This window comes from Manacus candei, unplaced genomic scaffold, assembly GCF_025592945.1.
Source record: "Manacus candei isolate 608988 ecotype Guabito, Panama unplaced genomic scaffold, ASM2559294v1 h1tg000018l, whole genome shotgun sequence".
Lineage (NCBI taxonomy): Eukaryota > Metazoa > Chordata > Aves > Passeriformes > Pipridae > Manacus > Manacus candei.
In genome coordinates, this window is record NW_026138066.1 from 19489401 (window position 1) to 19515015 (window position 25615).

The 25615-nt window shown below is 39.0% G+C and overlaps 1 protein-coding gene across 17 annotated transcripts in view; it reads right to left on the reverse strand.

Annotated features, from left to right (window-relative positions):
- The window catches only part of SOX5 (SRY-box transcription factor 5), a 636847-nt gene that overhangs the window by 174888 nt on the left and 436344 nt on the right, over positions 1–25615 (reverse strand). The window lies entirely within an intron of this gene.

Sequence of the window (25615 nt, forward strand, 5' to 3'; positions counted from 1 at the left end):
ACCAACAGAGCCAGTTTCTAATTAAAGGGCCATAATATCTTGTTAATGTTAACAGAAGACGATGTTTTTGGTCTGCTAATTTTTTACATCTTCAGCACATCCTTATTTAGCAAGAGGGATTAAAAAAAAAACATTCAATGAGATGACTATACACTAACTTTTTATGGGTATTGACACATCATGAGGGATATTCCGTGGTTTATCCTTTGACAGAGAAGATCTTTTGTGCTGATCTATCTCATTTTAAGTAATTAAATGCTTTCTTGAAAAAAAAACAAAACAAAACCCCAAGAGAGCCAAAAGGTATATAATCTAAATAACCATAAAACATAAATTGAGAGCTACAGTGTCTGGCTAGAATTTCAAGGAAATCCTTCTGAAGTTCAACCACTCCATGTCTCAAATCCTAAATTCAACAGCAACAATGTAACCCTTCACATACAGTTACTATAGCATTTTTATCTGAAAATCTCAGAGCAACTTACTTAAAAATGGAAAAAAAATGACTCCTGAAGTGCTTGTAATTTTTCTCAAAATTAAAACCATGAGGACTGTATGTGATGAGGTTGAGGAAACCATTTTCTACATAGCCTATCTTTCAGCCCTGGCCACAGTCACTATTTCCCGCCACCAAAAACCAGGCAGCTCCAGCCTCCAGATGATGGGCTGGAAAGGGAGCTGTTGATCCCTGGGGCTCCTCACCCTTCTTTACACCCTGCCTTGACAAAGAGAGGAGAGGAGCCTTCTTTGCCAGTGCAAGAGAGGAATAAAAAGAAATAAAAAAGAAAAAAAGAAAGTGAAACAAGCACTCTTGTCACAAAGCCACAACTTCTGCTGTTGAGGTCTGGGGTTATTTTGGGTTAACTACCACTGCTTTCAGACCCACATGGCTCCATTCCCCTCTCCTGGTGCTCCTGGGTACTCTGGGCTCCCCTGGTGCCTGTCCTGGGGAGTGCTGGAGTGCAGAGCCGGCGGTGCCAGAGCCTCACTTCCCAATGGAAGCCAGGAAATGTCCTGCTTGCAGCTGCGCCAAAGCGCTTGTTACTGAACTAATCATCAGCTTCCACCCTCCTCCCCCACCCTGGTTGTTTTTGGTGGGTTTTTTTGTGGGGTTTTTTTTGTGTTTTTTTTTTGACAGCTGTCTTCCTATCTTCCCAACAGGTGCTATTAGGGCCTGAACAATGGCGAAGGCTTTTAAGCCACTGCTGTTGACAAGTGAAAAGGAACAACAAATGGCTCAGTAGTGCTCTTCTCCTAGGGTCACTCAACCAATGGTAATAGTTATTATTTTTATTTATTAGCTCTGTGGCACTGTCCTCCATTGTACCTCCTCCAAACTCCCCTTTCCGTGACAGCAGAGGAGCTTTTTAACTTTTAATAAAAATGGGCGAGCGCTTAAGCTCCTGAGCTGGCTCTTTCTGCAAAGTGCACAGCTAATGAATGTTGTCCATTTAGATCTGGATAATTTATGATGTCAGGGGAGCGGAGGTGGGGAGGGCTGGATCCAGATATGGCCATTAGTTACACTGCCAGGAGTGACAACGAGGTACGGGGAGGTGGAAGTCGGGCAGAAAGAAGAGGTTCCCTCACCCCATATTTGGGTTTTTTTTTTTTGCAGGATAATTAGGAGATTAGGAGGTAAATAAGACATTTGAGGTTGATGTAATTTTTCTTTACCCTTCTTAGCGTTTTGCTGACCATATTATAATCCTCTTCAGAGAACAATGGCAGGTGGAAGAAAAGTTAATTTTCCCTTAAATGAAGGGGAAATTACTGCACTCATTTAAACGATGTGCTCAGACCTGCTACTGCTAGGGGGAAAAATCGTGGCAAAATGTTTTCTGATCCTAATAATGAATACACACTTCATACCCATACATTTACTAGTTGATGTTACTCAATTAATAAACTGTATATAACAGATAAGCTCTATCAAATGCAAACCCTGTGTTTCCACTGTCCTGGCAAATGAGGTAAATATGAAGGCAAATCAAGCAATTCCATGTCCAAACAAAATCAGTAAACCAGCAGGTAAGTCCCCTGGAAGTGCACATGCACTTGAAAGTTGAAAATACAAAGCTAAACCCCATGAAAATATTGACATATTGTGGAACTGGTTGGTTTGGAGTCATGTGTTATCAGTCAGATTGAGGTATGAGTATGCAGATATTCTGATCATCTGGACCTATTTATTTAAAATATAAGTTGACATAATTGTGTAGTGAAAGGGCTCCAGACATGAAATTGTCTGTGTACTTCCTAGAGTAAAGGTGTAATTTGAATCTAATGATAACATGGAAAGAACCATAAAATACTTATCTGGGATGTTAATAAAACTATTAAGAGGATTTAAAAAAATGAAAAAAAAATGAAAAGGATATCCCCCTGAAACAACAAAAAAATCCCACATAGTAGGCCCAGATTTCTCTTCTCTTTCAAAATATGACAGACTGTTTTACCACTGGAAGTGAGAATTAAAGCACATACGCCTGATGCTAAACAATTACACATCCTGAACTCCTCTTGCACAACATATGTGAACACAAAATCTCAATCATCGATTGCCAGATGCCAGAAAGACAGGAACAATAATAATAATAATAAAAAAAAAGGTACACTATAAATCAAAGCTTCTGAAGTGCAGGTAGTTTCACAGTAAATCAGAGTCCTAGTTGTGAAGTAAATGATATTTGCATGAAATCATTATGTCAAATTAAGTAGAAATTACTAAGGCTAATGTCACCCTTGGACTTGCCTAAAATAATCTTCCAAGATTTGCACACAGGCTTCTCCACTGAAGTACAGCATTCCATCTGCCTTGACAACTTGTTCTGTTTGTTCTCACTTGTCTCCATTCATGGATTTCTTGGACTCTGTTATTTTCAGCGTAAATAAGGAGAGGAAATACACTGGGTTTCCTTTGGATCTAGCATTTTTCTTTCTGAGTTAGGGAATAACATCGAGATACACGGGTGGTTCAGCCATGTAACAGCTGTGACAGGTAATCCCCAAATAAGCGAAGAGAAATCAGAGAAAGTCTATTATGCAGAGCTCTTTAACATAATAGTTCTAGACAAGGGGAAAGGAAAGTCAGAAGGTAAAGGCAGGGAAGTCAAAGAGGGGAAAAGAGACGAGAGACAAAGGAAACAATGCTGAGAACAAGGAAAGAACAAGAGTAAGAAAGGGGACTCATTTGTCAAATCCAAAATGTACTTATATTACACAATGCACTGGAGGAGTAGGAGAGTCAGGGCAACTCTGCAACCACCCTCTGGCTATTGAAAATGGTCACAGGCAGGGAGCTCTCCCATTCCCCAGCCATCCAACAGATAACTGCAGCAGCCCGGGCAAAGGTGAAAGAGCTGTAACATGAACTTCTGCTATGAGAAAAGACAAATGATTTAGACTGAAGCATAAGCTATGACTTTAAATTATTGCCAGCACTCTAAAGAGAAAACATCTTTTTTATCAGACAGGAATCTTACTCATACCCTGCAGTAGAACTTTTTCAGACTACTTTAGAAAAGTTAGACTTCCTTCATTCACCTCAGGATAAAACTTCCTCTGCAAATAGTTGTCCAGATGCACAAGAAGGATCATCTGCATTTAGGATGGCTTTATGAATCACCAAGGACCAATGAGGTGAATGCAGGACAGGAACAGAATACCTTCCCAAGAATTAAGGTCATTCACTGGGCAGCTCTTTACACAATGATGACAATCAAGAGGCACTACATTCTTCCTGGTAAAAAAAACAGAGACCCCAGAAATACAGAGAATGTCAACATTTCCTCTGACAAATTTAATTTAAAGCAAGTAACAACAAATCCCCTCACCTCTCTGCTACCAATCTCATCAATGGCCACCCAGAGTTAGCCTTCTCCTACTGTGTCCGACAAACCTTGTCCTTGTCACTCTGGGACCTAATTTGTATCACTGAAAAACAAGAGAGGGGCAGCTGTACTCATCCTCACAGACTTCTCAAACTACCTGTTTGAGAAGGCCTGCCCTAGTCCTTGGGGATGAATGAAATTAGGTCTTTCTCATAAATGGAATTGACTCCTTTTTGCAATTCCAAAGCATTCACCTGTACAGCCCTAATAAGATCACTGAAGGCAAAGCTTAAAATGAATTGAAGCAGGGTGAAGAAGTTCAGATGAAGAAAAAACCACTTTGAAGGGATCACCTTCTCTGCAACACCTGTAGTTCAGGATCCTGTTCATTCATTGCTTCTTAGGTGTGGTGCTGAGACATCTGGATTCTGCTGTGAATGGGCAGATGCTGCACTTTGTTTGATCACACAGAAACCTGTTCCACTGATCTTCATATTTTTGTTCTCATATTATTATTCCTACTTTCCACAGTTACAAAAGGAAAAAGGCATCTTCTGAAAAAGCTCTGACTGGTATAGAAAGGTGCCTCTCCTAAGACTTTGGCCTCATATTAAAACCCTTCACAACTGGACCACATCTACCTGTTGAAAGAAAAACAAACCACAAACTTCCCTCTATGACTGTGATCTCAAGCACTGACTAGGTTATAACTGATTAAAGGAACAGTAAACAGGGATCATAACTCATGATCTGAGAATTAGAGAAACAAACCTTTATAAGGAGCTGGAACCATACTCAGGATTGCAATCTTGCAAGACCTGAAAATGATCTTCCTGACAGTAAAAGTGGGTGCTTTTTGAAAGTAACAGCTCCTTCAAATAAAGATCAGATCTGTAAATTAAGAGCATACTGGACAAAAACCAGATCCGTGAAAGAACCCAAAGAGCAGATCTGTGCAGCTCTACTGCTGGGATTCCTGGCTCTGATTCGTTGTGCCTTTTTGGGCTAATTCTGAACATTGATTCAAACCATCTCAAAGTCCCCAAGAAGCTAAATTTTAATGTTTGCATAGAAATCACTTCAGTCAGATAACTGCTACTGAGGCTGTGAAAAAAAGAAATCAATTCAAGTCCAATATCAACTGCACCTCGATTTTAACACTGACACATCTAATGTTAATGAACTCTGTCTGAACAATAATACTGTTATCAAATCTTTACATGCAATCATATCTTTTGTGATTTAATTTTGTGACTAACACTGACCTCTCGTGTATGGTACCTACCTTTCTTTCCAGACACAGTGCTCAATAATAAGCAGTTTACACAGAGATTTATTTCGTATCTAGTAAGACATGTTTGGAAAAAGAACTACACGTAATTCAGCTTTTCTTTTCTTTTTCAACACTGAGATAAAACTAGGGTCGAGACTGAAATATTTTCTTTTAAGCCCACCTCTCTCTGAATAAGATAGAGAAGTCTTTGAATAAACATATACAAATGTTTCTCTGGTAATGCAGACGTGAAGGAGAGCCATACATGTGAGTATGCCAAGTACAGAAAATGACCCAGAGTCAATACCAAAAGTGGTGGGGTGAAACAGAGGGATGTGGGGCTCCTGTGGAGTGAGGCAAATGACAAGGGCAAATTCCCAGATTGCTTGAGAACAGGGTGTCTGGGAAGGTGGGGTGTGGAGTAATTGCAGAATGGTGTAACAGGGAATTTAATAGATCAGAAAAGGCTGAATAGGATAACAGGCCCATTGTTCAGAAAGTTCTCTTTTGTGACCAGGCTTTAAGAGAATGCCAGAGCAACAAATGACTTAATCCTGGGGGGATGCTATGGTGTAAATGAAAGCAGTCTATACCTTGAAAGCCGATGGAATAAATTTCTGTATCACATAACCACACTGATGACTGCAGCTTTCAGCAAAGTCTTAAGAGTTGCAACTGGCAAAAACCTCACAGTCATGCCCTCCCATGTCCCCCTTTCCCTCTTCCATGGCATTTTCCAATGCACTTGGGGGGCAAATGGGGGAATAAGTCACATAAACAACAAAGAGACGTGGTCAAATAGCACAGAAAATACAATGGTCACAGGGGAGAATAGAAGAGAAACGAAGAATTCTTCTGTGCTGGTTTCCTTTCTCTCCTATGTTCTAACCACTGAGCTAAGCTTAGAGCCTCCTGGTTATATGAACACAGCCATTAAGCACTATTAAGCACTACACCACCAATTTACACAGCTTCCTGCTCCCTCACTAAAGAAATGGAAGTGTCTTAACAGACACTTGGGTGTAAAATGGAGGCTAACCTTCCAAGTATCTCACAGAGCACTGTGTGTCTTTTACATTCACTCATGTATTTTTTGAGCCCTGTTAAAGCAGATGATGGAGCTGGAGGGTCCCATCTAATGCTTGGGACATCAAAGACAGCATCTTTCTAGTTACTTTAGCACAAGCTGAATTAAGAATACAGAAAAGGCAAATTTAAAACATAAAGGTCACACTCTAGGGCATAATATAGAGTATGTTATGCATATCCTTGCAAGGATGGAAGAATAGGCAGTGGAATATGGAACACTTAAAACTGGCACCATCAGTCCTTGCTTTATATATAAGAGACAGGATATTATTTATTTTATGGCCCAGGGATTAAGGAATACAAAAAATGACTAGTTTTTTTCGTAGAAAAGGTAAAAATATGCATTTCTCCATCAACTACAATTTCTTAACAGAAATAATAGATTCCTGTTTTAAAAAAATAATCTCGATCTCATTCTAACTCAGGCAGAAAAGTGAAATGCATAAATGTAATGCAGTAATCCCCAAATTGAAGTTTTTCCATAACTTTATGAAACTTGGCCTCTAAGTTTTCAAATTCCTACTGCATCTAGATGGAGTCTATTAATTGGTTCTCAATTTGGCTACAGAAATTCTTCAATTCTGTGAATCTTCTGAATGATATTCAATTTTAAAACAATTAATAGAGAGAAATTACTCTGCCTTCCAAGAATTCAGAACTGGAGAAGAATAGCTCAGCTGTGACTTGTGGTTTACTTGGTAGACAGTCTGTTGCACTTTTTATCCTTCTTCCCTCTCCTTTTGCCAGAGAAAAAAAGGGAGCACCATAGGTGCATTGCTAGAGCACTCTGCACAAAAGCTATGCTTCTGCAAAGCCCTGATCTGCCTTCAATTGAAATGCTTGTTTCCATATATACTACAGATACTTCTTTATGAAGTTTAAAACATATAAAAGCAACTATTACCACTTTGAACATTTCTAACTCAGAAAAAAAAATCAACGAATAAAAAGTTTCCTCCATTCTATTTAAATTACATTTGAGTAGTTCTCTGTGGGGCTACTACAAATTCCTTTAAGCCCACTAGTCTCTTAGCTACATTAAATTAATGATGCATCTTAAGCATTCACTCTTCTGCAGAAGAGTGTAGACTCTCCAGTCAGACACCTACAATTCACTAAATTGGAAACATTTACCTAAGGGAGACATCAGTGTGTTATCCTTGCAGACAATATTACATTGTAATGTAAAACACAGATAATATTTGGGAGAATTAAGAAGATGAGGTGTATGTTGAGTGGATTTTTCAATGTCAATAGGGATAGGCTTCAATGGACTCAGTGCAGTTCTCCTGACGACTAAACCATTCTAGTTTTGCCAGCATGTAGTGCTACGTCCTTCTTTATATTAACACCCCAAATACCCAAATTATTCCAAGAGTCCCTACTACAACATAATCCCCACTCCATACAATACTTCAATTAAGGTTGAGCTGCATTAACTATGTTTATCAAAAAATATATATATTTCCATAATGCCCTTTTTTCTCCACTGTTATAACTCTTCACTCCCAAAGCTGTGTTTATAATGAGACGGTGTGGTGTATTTTCCATTAAAAGCCTTGGCAGGAGTTTCTGTAGTTTTTTTCATGTATCACAAGTTCAGTACTCTTTCTGCATTTGCTTCACAATAACCAGTCCATTTCCAAGTGATTAATTTTCTATTCTAAAACAATGCATTCCTTTCCCCTCTCATTTTGCTGGTGTGGGGTTTTTTTTCCTCTTTTCTTACCAAAAGAAAAAAAATTCTTTTTCAATGACATCATGGTATAAAATTTTCAAAGCAGGTTTTAGCGGGAGATATGCAGATTGCTTTGAAAAGTTACCCTCATAAATAACAACAAAGTACTGAATTATCAAGGCTGTAACTCAGTCAAGAGGTGCTGTAACCATTTATATTATATGACCTCAGCAGAACCTCTTGATTGAATTGCAGCCTTTCATTAAATCGGGCACTCTGTATTATTTTCTCTGAACTAGAGTAAATCAGAATGGCAAAGAGATTAGCCCCCAAGCCCATCTCTTTGTGATATAGAGGCATATAATTTTTAACCATTACCTCGATTTTGTAACTTAAAAAGATTGTGCATAATCTACTGTGTGAAGAATTCCCTTCCCTCTGTAGGGAATGATGACATGACAAAAATAATACTGTGTAACCCAGGTACATTTAGAAACTATAAGGCTTGTAAAGGAGCAAGATCCTACTACTGAAAGCTAGAGAAAAGTGGGGGGGGGAAAAGGAGGGAAGAGAGAAACTGTAGATTCACAGCACTTTCATTCACAAAAAGCTGGAAACCAGAAGGGACTATTAGCTCATCTAAGCTCATCTTCTATATATATTACTGAATATTCATTATTTCATCAACCAAAATCAAACCTTCCTCTGATTTATTTCTAACTACCATTTTACTAGAAGAGAAACAGCTGGCCTCTGAGTCAGGACATTCCATAAATATCTCCCTGCTTTTACTGGAAAGTTGTGTGTGTAGGGATGAGGGTGGAGGGAATGGGGGTACTTGTAATACTCTCTCTGTTCATATCTCCAGCTGGCTTATACAATGCTGCCTCCATAATGCGAGAGACAACCTCCGTACCAGCGGTTCTCAAACAAACCCATGACGACAAACATCAACATCTTGGACCTTTTTATGGAGTGGGTCCATGCAGGAGCTCCTGTGCTCGTGCAAGTGGCCACCCCAGTGGGCCCATGGGAATCATTTCTCCAGACAGCACTTCCAAGGCTGCTCGGCACGGGTTGGGAGCATGATTTGGGAGAACGCAGGTCTCCCCCACGGTTCGCATCACGCATGGGAAGAAGAAGATGGCATTTTCCTCATCTGGCCATAACGTTTCACAGCATGCTTCAGGTTTTCCCTATTGCTTGGACTTTGCCTCCTTTTCAAAGCCCCTGCGTTTAACTGGGTAAGAGAAAAGCTACAGTAAGTCCCTTTTCCTATTTTCTTATATTTGTGTAGCTGTTAGACATTTTGCAAAGGAGGGGAGTACCAGCCAGCCTTTCACAACAAAAGGGCTACTGTCACCGCGCCAGTCCCAGACATGGTGGAAACCAGCCCACAGGAAAAGGCCTGGCTCCAGTGTTAGGCCCCGGCCGAGTACAGTCACTGCATTCACTCAAATTGGCAACAGGTCTCAGTGTTCCTGGCTTTGAGCTGTGAACAAGGGTCGGGATTGAATAACCAATTATACAACCGCTGACTGAGTTTATCCAAGGTTTGCAAACTGCTATAATAGCCCAGTATTCACTGACTGTTTTATCCTTTTCCAGATATAGTGTCATATCTCCCCTTGTGCTCCATTTACATGTCACTTTATTACATACATCCATTAAAAAGGTTAATACAATGTCACAGTCAATGCCTAAATGTTGCCATTCAGTATCCTCGCCTTGCTCCCCGGTACATTTCACATCGGCACATTTCTTTCTCTCCCCCTCTCCCGCGCTCTCCTGCGCGCTTTGCTCACTCACACTCAAACACACACACACACACACACACACACACTCTTTCCTGCTGCAAGTTAAATCAATTTGCTGTCAAGAATACAGAACAGAGCATGAACAAAACGGTAGCCAAGAGTCAACAGAGTAAAAACTGCACGCTCCCTGAAGTTGCCGGTCACGGTGAGCGCATTGTGCTGCCAGTGACGGGAGTAACCTTTAAAACTCCGAAAGTTCAGATAATCACTTAAAATTGTAGACATTGTTGAGACTCCCTGAATCACCTGGGTCCCTTAAACTATCAGGAAAGTTCACTCACGAAAAAAAGCCTTTTGAATGGCTTTTCTTACTTTCGGGGATAAACGTTAAGCATACCAAAAATTGTTCTTCTCTGATTTTTAACACTTCCCAACTTGACCCCAACTATAACCCAGACGCGTAGGAGGCTGCAAAAGACTGAAAAAAATAGAACCAAATTCCTCTACATCTTCCTGTGAATGACTGATGGAGATCTTTCTTAAACTTGTAATTTTTTTTTCTTTTGTATAGAAGTTTGTGTCTGAAAACAGCAAGAAAAGAAAATTACTAAAAATTTTCTACAGGTTAACTTTTGGAGTTAAAGGTATTCCTGTTTTCTACTGCCCTATTAACACAAAATGGTGTGAGAAACCAAAAAGACAAAATTTTACCTTCTGATTTTATGCAATACAAATCACTGTTGTTTGCATATATGGTATCACTGGGATAAAGGTACAACTTTTAAGTTGAGTATTAGAACAGGGAACCTCCAATGATACCACAGCGAACCTACATTTATTTAAAAAAAGAAAACAAACCACAATTTCATTCCTGATCACAAAAACTGATTTTCATTTAACTTTTTGGCCTTCTACAGTTAGGAATAGGGCAGTTCAGAGAAAAGACTTTGATCCTGACAAGTAAAACAACTTGAGGATAATCTTCATTCTCCCTCATTTTCATGGAGCTTGAGACTGTATCTTCTTGGTCCAGACTAAAACCACACCTACTTCTATGGTATGCCTGACCGTGAAAGTCAATGGACACAGACAAAATGTTTTCAAAAAGACTATTTCTGTGGAATCTAATTGTTTGTTTACTGATTATATCACAGTCAAGAAAGTGCACAAATATTTGAAAATCATCTAAACTGAGGGTTTTATCAACTTGGCACCATTATGACTGCAACAATGGAAAATGGAAGATTTTTCCCAATATGCCCCCCTACAAAGGAACATAAATATACTATTCACCTAAATTGTACACTAGTCCTAAAGGGAAAAAACCCACTCAGTCAAGAGAAAGTAATTTAAAAAAATGTTTTGGTTCACTTTTTGGAAAAAACCTTCACACAGGTTTTGGATATTATCTGTTTCCCCTCTGATGAGTGCTCAGGTTTCTAACACCAACCCCTTATACTTTCGCAGACCACTGCATGTGATGCACCAAATTGTGCTGCAAGGAGCTTAAGCCATCTTATTTCTTTGCTCCTTAGTTTGGAAAAGTTAGGGATATGTGAAGCATTGAGAAGCACTGTTAGAGGAGCAGAGCAGCCCTAACACACTAAATGGAGAGATTCCCAAACTTCACATAATTTCTTTGACTCTTAATGAAAAAAATCAAAATCTTCAAGAAGCTCCATTACTCAATTTAGGATTCCAAACAAGAAAATTATAGCAAAAATCTATTTCCAATGAATCACTTTCCTATCTAAGGGCCTGTACGCAAAGTTCTTGCTTTTGTTCTTTTTTTTTTTTTTTTTTTATGTCATGCCTTTTGAAACCTGCACAATGCAACTGCCCACTTTTGCATCATAAAAGATCCGTAGGCACCACATTGTTCAGCTATCAGTAATAGACTCTTGATTGAGTTGGACTCTGAATGACACACAGTAGCAGCAAATGATAAAAAAGAGAGACTGGAGAAAAACCCTCCCCTCAATTTACTCCTAAACCAATTATCTGCAAGCTACGTGCACCATGACATTGTATTAGAGACAAATTATATTAGCCCTGTTTATGAAAGCTATGGCAAGTTGTTATCCAGAAACGGGAATTACCTCTGAACAGAAGAGAGGAACCGGACAATTCTTTTGGCAAGTGGAGAGGCTGGTATTTTTCCTTCTGTTTCCTTCTCTTGTCTAATTATTCTGAAGAAAAAAAACTTAGGGCTAAATTTTGTTACCTCAGTTTTTTAGAACTTGATAACCTGACTTAGTACTAATTTAACTAAGCCTGAAGGAAAGGAGCTTCAGAATTATTTAAGGAAAAACAACTCATCTGAGCCCCTCTGGAAAAGGACATTCTCCGAACCCTGACTTCTTTGTCCTGCTCATTCAAGCACAAAAAGGAGAAAATAGGGCTGGAATTTCTAAGGCCAAAACCAAAACAACAAAACAGGACATGATGCACCCTGGCAAGTTTACAAGCTTTCAGACAGGGAAGGATGCAAAACTGCATCATATTTGGACAAACGCTTGCATGAAAGAAAGGCCTAACTTGGAAATATTGTTATAAAAATGCTCTTTTTTTTTTTTGTTGGGAAAATCTGAAAGTGAAAATTCCCACCTATCGCCCCTTCTGATTCACAAATCAGCACTTTGCAAGTGTCCACAGCTCTGGTCACCAAAAAAGACATTCCCAGATGTGCTGTTCTGTAGGAGGACATACAATCTTTTTAACATCATAATGTTACTTCAGCAATATTAGGATCTCATGCATAGAAGATGATAGTTTACAGCTCTGTAATGTACCTGCAGCAGTCCAGCCTTCTGTATTTGGAGGAAACTGGTATTTCCTGAAAGATGTTGTGCCTCTCAAGTAGAAATGTTGTCTTACTGATTTGTGGAGTGGTGTTTTCATTCCACTGTTAGATGGCTTCTTGCAAACACTTCGGTCATATGTTACTTAGAAAGAGGACATAGTACAATACTGTACTGCTAACTAATATTTTTGTCTCAGACCTCAAAGAATCTCTTCTGAACAATGAAAATGCACCATTCAGAATTCAGGAATTAGAACACTAATCTACAAATGTTATTAGCCCAGTCTGTCCCACAGTCCACAGACCCTGAAAGAGTGACAAACACTCCAGTGAGTAATCAAAGTGCTTTCTTATCATTTAAAAAAAAAAAAAAAAAGTAAAAATAATAGTTTTACTTCCTTCTAAGTTTAAGGAGAAAATAAGAGTGGCTAGTTTCCCTCTTCTCATCCCTCTTCCTTCCAAGACCTCCTTATTGTGAGCACATAAATAATTTTCATTAATATTCTAAGTGAAATATTAATTAACATCTAGCTATTCAATCCTTGACAGAAAAGAAGAACAAATCAGAGTCTGATTTACTGACTCCTAGAAATAGATTCTCAAGGGAACTAAAGAAATTCAGAGATTAGAATAAACTATACCTTATGGAACTCATGGTCACTCTGGAGTTATTCCTATTTATAACTGTATCATTTGGTATTCATGCTACTTCCCTGCCCTCATCAAAAGAGAAGTACAAAGAAGCAAATGTGAGGGCAGATCTTTTCTTCCATCAATTCTAATGGCTAGATGTCCTAACAGAACACCCTTTTATTTCTATTACAGTTCACTTCTTAAGACTGGTGTTATTAGCAATAGCCAGGTTTTAAGGCACGTCCAGTAATTCTAGCTTCCTAATTGGTTATTTCAGAATCATATTATTACTGTACTCAAGAATTGGAATGCTATTGCTTTCGTCAATCTTTGTTTAAAAAAACCAAAGATACGAATTTCCACCTCTTCAATTTTGAGACTGCGGCGAAGTGCCGAATTGCCAGTGGTTGGTAGATAGATTCTATTTCAAACACATATTTATCTGTGTTAGCTGCAAAATGATAGGGCTGTGCAGAAGTAACGACTCACTTGTTCCATGTTCCTAATCTTCTGCTGAATATCCCTTCATAACTTGACTGTAGAGGGATGGATTTATTTGAATTTCATTTGTGATGTCACGCAGATTTAAGAGCATTCCTAAATATATGAAATCCTGGAAAACCTTCGCAAAACTTTTCTCTCTGAACATGCAGTAGGTATAAGGAAACAGCTGGGAACAGTGAAACTTTAGAGAAATGTAACTTAAAATCCATCATATTATTAACATTTTAACTACCCTCGGTCATATTCATGTTGTTACATTTTCAAGTTATTTTCCCTTTACAAGAAACATAAACATTAGTTTCTTTGATATTTTAAACTCCAACTTCGAGACTGTTTCAACCTCCCTCTGTCCAAGTGTTAACTGACTAATAGCTCTGCAGCTGTGGAAGAAAACATCTCTCATCTCCCCCATGGTCCGGCACCTTCCATTTATGGTTAGAATGATTTCATTATGTTTTACCACTGCTGGCTGCCATATTTTTCCCCTAGCTCTCTCCCCAGCCCACTGCTAACTGTTATAAACCTTAGAAAGGATTTGGGAAGCTATCACTCAAAGCACCACTGAGCAAGAGCCAATCACCAAGGCAAGGGAAGCCTTCTTACCTAAACAAACCATTATCGGCTCATCTCATGTCTTTGTACTCTTTTTTTGCTATTACCTCACGGGATTAACTTTTATCTCTAATCTCTGCTCTGGCCAACTGTCAGGGAGCCTAAAAGCTGCCTGTCTTTTAATCTGTGTGTAATAATACTGCTGTTACTAACAGATAACTGTGAAACAACATGGAGGGAAGGAAAACACACAAACACACAAGGGCTGATTGTTAAAAACTGCTGTGCTAGATCCTACCTGAAAGGAGAGCAAGATCATGCGTGATGTCCATATTGCATCCCCTTCATTTTCTCTTTCATGTTTTTCTTTTCAATCTAAACCCCACTGAAGTGTTTTAATTTGGGAGATCTGTTCTTATGAACCAGTTTATCTCCTGTTTAACTTGACATTGCCATGTTCCTAGGAGTATGAAAAAACCTTCACCTACTTTCCATTAAACCAAAAAAATCAGGATGGGGAACGTAACATACAATCAAAAAACAAAAGGGAAGAAAAAATTAACAATCCTACTGTAAAGAAAGATATCCAAAGCTTCAAAACAGTCAGCATGTTAAAACTTGCTTTGAAATAATTAAGTCTCTTTTTGGGTGGCACATTTACCAGACAGTCAGCTTTACTTTACTTTAAGTTAATACTTTTATAAGCTCCCCCCAATACTACATTACACCATGTTTGGTAAAACAAGGCTAAGAGACAAAAGAAAAACAAAGACTACTTAATTATGGCCAGGTGTGTAGGGAAGCAGTACTTGCAGAATATGGGGTCTTGAGGGGTTAGAGCAGGGAGGCAAACCCTCATAAAAACTGCTCTTATAGGGGGTGTTGGTGGCATTTTTTTTTTCAGATTTTATTAAAAGCTTATTAAAGTCAAAGACAGGCTCTTTTATTTAAATCTAGTCCTTGAAAGAGTTTGAAAATCAGCAGTGGAGAGGAATAAAGGAGGCCTACCAAAAAATCTCAGCAGGAGACTTATGGACAGATTATTTTAAGGAAGTAGTTGTAAGGACAGAAAGGATACAAATCTTATATGGAATAGCAAGAACAATTAAACCAAAAGGGTTAGTAATATATTTTGCCTGTTGAACTAGACAGGATTTCAGCTCAGCATCTCACTATACCTCTAAAAACCTCTAAAGCAATCTGATACACTCCAATCACTCTCCAGATACAAAAATTTAAGAATTATGCACCGTACCTCGAATAATCAGCAAACTTGGGGAAGCTGGAGCTGTAAAGCAGCCCGTGGCAAAAACTCCCTCCTGGCAGGTCCAAGCCAATTCCTTTGAGGGCTGTTACTCTGAGGGTCCCAATTAGAACTGATCAGGCAATTTAGGACAGTACTTTTTCATAATTAGATCTCAGTGTTTTACAAAAGAGGTCATTATCATTTCAGTAGTAGTGGTGTAGCTGCCTAGTCTGGGGGTATATGGCTGAGGTAAGAGTTGTGGGGAAGAGCAGAGCACTTCGTTAGATCAGCTGGTATTGACCACTTTTGTTTGCCCATTTCAAATCTCATGATGACTTTGTACGTCCTAACAGTTGTGTAATTTTCCAGCTTTAGTTGAAAAGACGTCATTATCTCCAAGTGGGAAAATAAAGCAGAAAAAGAAACGGCTTGCCTAAGATCAGCCAAGAAAGAAGGCCCAGTGGCAGAGCCAAGGCCACAGAATCACAGAATCATTTAGGGTGGAAAAGACATCCAAGATCATCGAATCCAACCTCTGACCGAACACCACCACGCCAGCTAGACCAGAGCACTGAGTGTCACACTCAGTCACTCCCTGAACACCTCCTTGGATGGTGACTCCACCACCTCCCTGGACAGCCCGTTCCAATGCTTAACAACTCTTCTGTGAATAAATTCTTCTTGAAAGCAGGTGACAACAGCAGCACAAAGGGAGAATCCCATGTGCTTTAGGAGAGGGTCAGCTCTGGACGTGTCCTCCTACTCCCCAGATGCCCCAGGTGACCTCCCAAGGCCTCTGGCCCCTTTGTAGCTTCACACAGCCCTTCCCTGCAAGTCACCATGGACTGCCACAACACACCCCAACTCCCACCCCTAGCTGAGCTGTACCTCAAAATGGATGAGAAGCTAATGAAGGCATCAAAAGCAGGTCCAGTGTGTCCAGTATGGCTAATGTCATCCCTAAGAAATCTGAAAGGCATTCTGCAGGAGTGATTATCTTTGTAGACTCTAAATCTCAGCCCTCTGCACAATCTATTGTAATAATCTCAGTTACATATCACAGGGACAAAGGAGCATTCCTTCTCACTCCCTATCTTGATACTAAACTAAGAGGGACAAAACGATACAGGAAACCATTTCACCTGACAACATGAAGTCTGTAGATTTGCCCATTTCACCTTAAGATGCTTATACTCAGCCCCAAAATACAGGATCATTGCAAACATTACAATATTTGTTGCTCAGCTGAGATCGGAAAATGAAAACAAAACACTCTATCCTCTCGCTGCCACCTCTGAAATTCTTCTTCATGCCACCGTCAGTGTTGGTTCCCTCTTTCATTTCATCAGAGTAAAAATCTACATCTGTTCTACATTTAAGAGACAACATTCACAGTTTTTCAGACTGCCAGCACCAAAAACTAACAACCAAGTTCTAATCAGTGACAGAGATGTGCCTACACTTGCTGCCCACTCCCACTAAAATAAGGAATCAGGGACATGAACACCAGCTTTGACCCAAGTGCCCAGATTAGCAACCTCCCACCTGCCCCCCCCCTCAGAAATCAATATATTGCTGTGTTTAAAAATGGTTTGCTGGAAACTTCTCAGAAGCAGCCTGGTGAGGGTGATTATCTGAGGATCTTAAGTGAGGCTTTAATAAGGTTCTACTGTATACAGTACATCTAAAAAGAAGCTCACTAAAAATAACAATGAGAGGAGATGATTGTAGAGGATCTCACTCTCTCAGCATCATTTCTAGCTTGTGCCCACATCACTACAGTAAAGATATCCTGTCAGGCCACGAGGACTCAACAGGCCTAATCAATAGCTGTTATTTTTTTGCAAGTGCCAACAAAAGAAAAACATAATTTGTGCTACACAACATGCTGAAAATAATTCGTACTAATTGGACTGCCTAAAATTCCCCTTCTGTCCTTCTGTTTTCAATTGCTTTTAACTTTGCAAACTTCGACTGTCCACACTGAAATGCTTAGCCTCCAAGCTAGGGAAAAAACAAAAACACAGGAGTAACAAGGGCAATATTACTTTCTTGCAATCTGACAGTTTAAGCTGCCATTTCTAAGCAAAATTAGCATTGGATTTTAGTGTCTAACTTCCTTCAACTGTTTTTTAAAAGACAGCTACACTGCTCAAGAATGCCAAATTTTGTCAAGTGAAGATTAAATGAGTACAGACCTCTTTCAGCATTGTCTTCAGAAAAAGTTAGAAGACAGCAGACAGCTGTGACATACTTTAAGGTTTGTAATACATATTCTAATATTCTGTATCCTGATTAATCCTTGAGACTTGTAACAGCCCTTTGGAAGCACACAGAGTAAATCTTATAGCTTCTTGATTTTTTTTTTTTTTCATAAACACACACAAACATTACACAGCACTACAGCACTGCAAGAGGCCTTCGAGGCCATTAGGTTTGTCCCTCTGATACTACAGCCAGCATGTGATATGATGCTTTTCATTAACGTAGAGAGTTCGTCTGTAAAAATAGTTTAGGTGTTTGTTTTTGTTTGGTTTTTGTCTCTAACATGCTGCTCCAGAACCTCACTGATCTAACAAATACAAACCTCCTAATTTCTTCCCACTCTACTCTGCCCTGGTGCAGCCTCTCCTCGAGTCCTGTGTGCAGTTTTGGGTACCACAACACAAAAAACCATATAAAGCCATTAGAGAGTGTCCAGAGGAGGGCTACAAAGGGTGGAGGGTCTAGAGGGTAAGTCATATGAGGAGCAGCTGAGGTCACTTGGTCTGTTCAGCCTGGAGAAGAGGAAACTAAGGGGAGACCTCACTGCTGTCTACAACTTCCTCATGAGAGGCAGGCACTGATCTCTTCTCTCTGGTGACCAGTGACAGGACCCAAGGGAAGGGTATGAATCTGTGTCAGAGGAAGTTTAGGTTGGATATTAGAAAAAGCTTCTTCACCCAGAGAGTGGTTGGGCACTAGAACAGGCTCCCCAGGGAAGTTGTCAATTTTATCCATAGCCAGCCTTTCTCATTTTAGGGGCACTACCATGTCCAATAAGAACTGATGCTTGCCTGTGTCTCCTGGAAACATACAGAATTTGGGATAGCATTATTTAACTTTGAAGTTACTCCAGTGATGAATTTGGCTTACTAGATGACCAATGATGAATCCACAGGTAGAATTTGTCCTATGTTTGCTTGGGAGCATATGTCCTTCTTATAGCTGATAAGAACTGCTTCCTAAACTAAGCTCACCGGACACATTATTATCCCTTACAGGGGGAACATATGAAAGAAAGCTAACACAGTAACTGAAAGTTATTCATAAAGGGAAGATTCCAATAAGTAATAAAATATTTCAGAAAAAAACTCTCCACTACCATTTATCTACTAACCTATAAATCATACTTTCATGAACTGTATATTCTGATTAAAATCAAAACAAAACAGAAATCACTACCAATGAGTATTATTCATGTTATCACAGGAAAAGGGCAGTTTCCAGTCTCTGTCCTGCTTGGAGAACTTTGGATCTGGTGCATACCTATCTAACAAGATATGGGTAGCAATGCTGAGTATTCGTTTTTACCTAGTATTTTTAACTGTGGTAACACAAAGAAAAGGTTGGATACGTTCCCAAAACAAATGAAGATGCATTCCAAATCCTAAAACAAAAGTTACAAACTACAAAAGAAACATACCAGGCTGTCAGGCCAAAGCTGTTACTGGGGGAACAGACAGGTACAAGGCATTTGCTGGGGGAAGGTGGGTCAAGAAGTACAATGTTCTGCACAAAAGGATGAAGGACAAGCAAAACTAAGGGGAACTGGGGATGGAAGAAAGGTGGTCACTGGGTTTTTATGAAGAGTGCCTATTTCTGTAGCATTTTTCCATAACTCCACTGCAACCAAGCAGAAGTATGCTCAGGAAGAATTTTGGTATCTGAGGCTTCTTCTTTCTTTTCTTTAGTGATCCACTGTGGGCTCAGGTCTCACAGACTTAGACCAAGTTGTATGTGAACTATCAACAGAAGCAATATTTCAGAAGAAGCCTGCCCTATCCTTGACAGGTCTGGAGAGGAAATCGGCTGCTCCACAGTAGAATGAAAGGGAGAAACAGCAATTGGTTAACACAGAGAACAGGGAGTTTGGCTCGAGTGTTATCTCAAGCCTTGAACTAACTTGACAGGATATACGTACATCAGATTTTGAATTTAATTAGGCCAAATGCCTGGTGACCATCCTGTGATTGCATAGCATGGCTCAACTCTAACAACTCACATGGGGAAATACCTGAGGAACAGAAATAAATTTTCATACAGAAAATGTTAAATGTTAGGCTCTGTTCTAACATGTGGCTATGCTGTTAGGATAGCAGCAGCACAAAATCAATGCACAGTCTAATGCAGGAGCTTTTTACCATTCACCCCTAAGTTTATTAATTTTCAAAAGGGTTCATGCTGTTATTTTGTCCAAAATTTGCATACACATTTCCAACAGATAATTAATATTTACTACAAAGACTAAGAAAAGTATGATAGATAAGGCTAACCTGTACTTCCATTACAATAGGAAGGGTTTAATAACTGTGACATAACCTGCCCTTGCAGTGCAGAAATAATCACCCCATGTGCACAAGAGGGAATTTTTTTTTTTTTTTGCAAAAGAAACTTTTTTTTTCATACTGTGAGACTTTAAATTGCATCACTAACTGCATCTATATGCATGCATATGAAAAAAAAATTCTGTTCTTACAATGGCTTCAAAAATTCAAGCAGGGTAAGCAGAGGATACTGCTTTGAACTAGGAAGCATTGACAAAAAATAATTATGAGTGAAAATATTCTTTTGTGGCTTTGTGGAATTATTCTACCTGACTATTTTATTCTACCAGAGTAAAAGAGTGAAAAACTCCTAGAGATAGACAGGCAGGTGATCAATTAAACTGACATATCAGGACTGAGTTGAGTATTCATTCAGTTTCCACCCAAACATTGAATCCTCTGTCGGAATCTCTCTTAGGAAGTAAAGCTTGCTCTTTGTCAGTTCTATTAAATACAATTAGCTGAGTGATAGATTCATGTACAGGACCAGAGTGGCATTATTAATGCAGAACCCTGAAGAATCCTTATATCCATATCCTGCTGTGTTGATTTTGCCATAGTCACTGTTAAAATCACAGGTTAATTTACCTATGGAGAAAATCAACTTTCAAAAGATCCAAGAGAGAAAATCATATTTACAAATGTGCCAGCTTCAATTTCAAGGTCTACAAGATTGCAGGAAAAATGTAATAAAAACAGAGGATCACTTTCTCTATTCTTTGAACTTACGCAGCTAATCAAATCTTCCAGATCTAGACAGTGCTATAGATATGTATGAGAATGAAAATAAGAAAGATAACCATAGACATTGAAGAACAGATAAAAATCATCAAATGCATTACCATAGTTTTGAACGATGACAAAAATGGCACTTGAGTGAGATATTACCCTCCAGCTTCATCACACTCAATGACACATCTAATGTCAGAGTAAAATTTATAGGATATTAAAGCAAACAAAACCGTGTTTAAAGCAATGCTAATGTTACTTTGGTGTTTGCACACAAACCACCAGAAGTTTGCAAATTTAAACTTGACACATAGGCCTTCATCTGTTTTATAAACACAAACGGCAACATTTGTACCGAGTGCATAGATTTGGGTGCAGCTTTTAATTTTGTGTATGGATTTCAACTCCAGCTTTTCAGTTCCTTGTCCAGGTGGTTAGGTACCACAACCTGGCTTCTACTGATGAGATACTACAAAGCCAAACATTACAGCTGTAAGGCTACCCAAAGGATCTAGGAATTTCTATGGCCAAGGGTAATATTTGGGGGCATGTGGGCTGTGCTAAAAGGGATCCGAGTCATGTTTTAGAAACAGAGTGACTCCTTTCAAAGAACAGCTTGGATTTCCTCCCAGTAACACAAAAAAGTGCATATATGTCCATCTAGGTCCATTAAGCATATATTTCATCTTCTTTTCCCCTCCATTTTTCTTCTTTGTAAGATCTTCCTGTTCATACCCACTTATTAATTACGACCAGAGGTAAAAGATAACAGGTAAAAGATAACCAATTTGATTATGGCAAATATAATCTACTGTTTTCAAAATTAAAATAAATCAAACTAAGCCCTTCTTTTATTGTAGCAGCTGAAATAGGTATATTGCATATTTCAATTAGTTCAGTTTTTAATTCTTCAGCATTCTCTACACCATGTGAAAATAGCTACCACCACTTTTCTTATTGCTGAGTATTATGTTTCCTGAATTCATAAAGCCACTTAGGATGTGCTTAATCTAAAATATGTCCCTAAAGCTACCTTTGTATAGTGTGGCCTAAATTTAAGAGAATTTTATGCTATGTTAATAGTGTCATAATTTTATTTTTTTTTCCACAGAACACTGATCTAATCTGTTTATTACAAAAGTACTGGGAAAAGCACCATTCTAGTGTTTTAAGAAGGACCTCTTCTAAAAGTGTTGTACATTTGTGAAGAAGCATTTGGGGAATTTAAATAAGTTCTCTTAAAAAAGCTAAATTTTAATTTACAGAAATAAATAATAAAATTAAAAAGAGGGAGAAATTATATGGGCAGGTTTTCTAGTCCACCATATTAAGAACTGAGTAAATTATGCTTTTTTTGTTAAATACTTCCTTTTGTTGACTCCAAGTGGGACTAACAGAGTAAATGAGTAGAACTGATACGTGCCATTGCTATCCATAATGCCACAGTTTCATCAACCAAATACCACAGACAAAGGGATTTTGTAAAAAAAAAATGCAACCCACAACTACAAATAAGTCAAGTATTAAATTATTCAATGTGCATTACTGTCTTACTCTTCTCACTTAAATTCCAACTGCACCAAAGACAAGAAATACCAGAGTTGTTTTTTTGTCACCTCTCACAAAAACTTGGTTAATTAGCGTAGCACGGAGCGATGCCCCTGGTACACACGTGACAATGTACACCCACACACTAATTCACTCTGCCACATTCAAACCTAATTAGGTGTGAGCCCAAGCTGCGAGGTTCAAACCCCTATCTGGAAACGAACTGTGTTGGCTGGAATACAGGAGTGAGCTTGAGGTGATTCAAACTTAGGTCCCCACTCTGTTCTGTCCCCCAGCTCACATCTACATCAGTCTTCTTTTAGTCTCTGGTCTCTGAGGCAAGAAATGCTTTTACAGTTTGCTGATACAAAACCAAGTACACGGGACCCCAGTCTGAGTTTACACCTCACAGGGTTACCACATCTGTAAATAAATAAAAATACCAACAATACTGGGCTTAGGTGACAGTTGTCTCTTCCACGAGGAGGAATACTGCAGATCTGAAACACTGGCTAAATAGTAAAAGTGACAGAACCACATTTCTAGAGTAGTGCTGATTTTAAAACTCAAAGAGGGAATAGTCTTACAGGAAATCAGCGCTGACCAATTTTCTTTCCCAGAACAGCTTTTGAAAGCAGAAGGTGGCCATTCAAGCTATGGGGCTCCACTGCTTCCAGTGCAGGCATGATAAAGTGGATCAGACCTGAAGTTTTGTTACTGGCAGATCCTGAGCAAAGAATATGTGAGCCTCAACATATACACTGTTGGGACTTTTTGCACTGCACAAATAGATAGAGACTAAACAGAACAAAAATTCTCAAGGAAAATCAAAATGAAACATTGAACTACTTGTAATATATCACTGGATTAAAGTTTCCTTCTACTGAAATCTTTCTGAAAAAAGGTTCACGTTGGCATCTGAATTGCTGAGGTGGTGTTTAACTAATGCACAAACAGAAAGGAAAATATTCTAGAAGCTGAGAAGTGAGTGGTGGTAGCAAGAAGAGTGTAATTTAATAGCCTGAAGCTGTCTGATATACAGTCTGAGCATAACCACATTAAAAGAAACCTTGTAAATCTTCTGTTAACTATCTGTACCAAATGGCACACCAAATCCTTTTAAATACAATTTATTTTGGCTGAATACTGTCAAGGCAAAATTAGCCCATACTGTTTACAACTGAAATTACACACTACCATTCCATTCAAAGCTTTCTTGCTCAAGGTCTTGCCTCCCACCTTGTTTGCATTTACGTATCTTTCCAAAGTGCAGTTGAATATCATGGGACAGCATCAGTCGGATTTGAAAATTTATGCACAGTATTATTTTTATTACTATCATGTCTTAGCATCACCCCTCAAGTGTGTCCACCTCACCAAGCCAGAGCTCTTCCACAGCAGGCTTTACACAGGTATAATACAATCACTCCATGAGCTATGCACTGGCTGAAGGATCTACCCCTAACACAGAGAAGACACTTCTGAAAGGGAGAAAGAGTTTAATAGGTTAAATGATATTGGAGCCCTGCATCCAGCACAAGAGAGTTTCAGCAGGAGATGTTCTGGGCTTTTGAGCCAAAGTCCACTGACTTCCACTGACTTCAGTAGACAACCACTAAGTAAGATCACAGTTACTACTTTTGCTTTTGCTGAATTCTCTAAATGTTAAAGAATTAAATCCTTTGTTTTATTCAACCAGAAGAACCAACCTAACACCAGTGCAACTTCATGCAGCGAACATCTTTGAAGGAGAGCAGCTGAGTACACACCACAGTACCACTACTAGGTCATTTTCTTCTTCCCCTTTTTAGCTGAGTTTGCTAACAAATGTGCCAAATTGGCACAAATAGGATTGTTAAGGTTTTATTTAATATGGTTACTTCTTTTAGTGCCACGAGTCATCATGATGCCATCATTCAATGTAATATGGTTAGTCTATGGTTCATCCATTTCTTTGTCACCAATGACTGTATAAAAATACAAGAAAACCCAAAACAAAACACAAGAATCCCTCCTGAAGTACTCACTGTTCTAAAAAAAAGAGAGGATCCACAGAAAGTCAATACAACCAACTTCCTATGCCCTCTGGTAACTCAAGGATAGGTTTATTTAATCTTCTGTAGCTCTTTTAACACTATGAATAGTCAACAAATTAGTTGAAAACACCTATCACAGAAGAAAAATGACAATATTGTTCATGTTCACACATGGAAGTGAAAGAAAATTTTTGGATTATGAATTCTCACTTTTCTATCGAACAGTCTCAACATGTCTCTCAAATATTAACTTCATGTCACCATCTCTGTGGAGAGGTAGGGTTAGGAAAGCAGAAAGCCTAGGAATACATGCTGGAAGTCAGAATCCATGCAGAATCCATGTTCTAGCACTCAAAGTGCAGGCTGGAGATATGAGCATTCTGGAGCACAGCCAGCACAGCCTTTGGCTTTAAAGAGTTTGGGTGACTGTGTCCTGCAACCACCACTGGATCTGTGGGAGGGGAAGTTGCACCATGTTGAGTTTGCCCTGCAGGTGAAACTTAAAAGTCAAACTGCCTGTGTCAAAATATTGTCTCATCATATCACAGTGAGATGTCACAGCACAACGCATCACACTGACTCTGAGAATGTTTCAAGATCTTTCATTTTCTCCTGGCCAAGATTACCTAGTCTGCCTGATAAAATCTGCATTGGCCATGCATATGTAGGGAAAATTTAAAGTTTAGAATTACAGTTGTGATTCATAATGGTTGGCTGAGTGGGAGAAGTGTGTTTAGGCCATTTACCTTAGACTCCTCTGGGCATCTAAGTTGGTGTCAAGGTATGTCAAGCTGTGTGTTTAAGGGCTGACCTTCCCATGGAATTGATGAAGCTGGGCAGGCATTGCCAGAGTTCAAATTAGCCCACCTAAGTTAGACATCAAGCAGTAAAAATATCCTTCTTAAAATATGGAAGAGAAATATGGAAGAAAAAGTCAGAATTTTTTCCCAAAAGTATCTTCATCTTGCCATACAGATTTTTATGCTTCGGGGAAAGGGTTAAAAGGCTTCTCCTAAACCACAGAAGCTATTACCCATACTTTGATTCAATACAATGGAAGTGGGGAAAAAGAGAGAAGGAACAGGTCAGGGGCAGTCCTACAGGAATGAACTCAGGTCTAGAAAAAGGCTTGTAACCAACTTTTTAATTTACTGTTACATTTCTTTCAGCTAAGTCCAAAAAAGTGGGGAGGGGGTTCTGACTGGATAGTTTGCAAACTCTTAAACAGTTATGGGAATACAACCCTATAGCTGTAAGAACATCCAGATGTTCTCAGAATGTTCAACAAACTGTTTTAAAACCAGAGATGTGACAGTGAAAGGAAGCAACTTATACAACAGAACTAAAC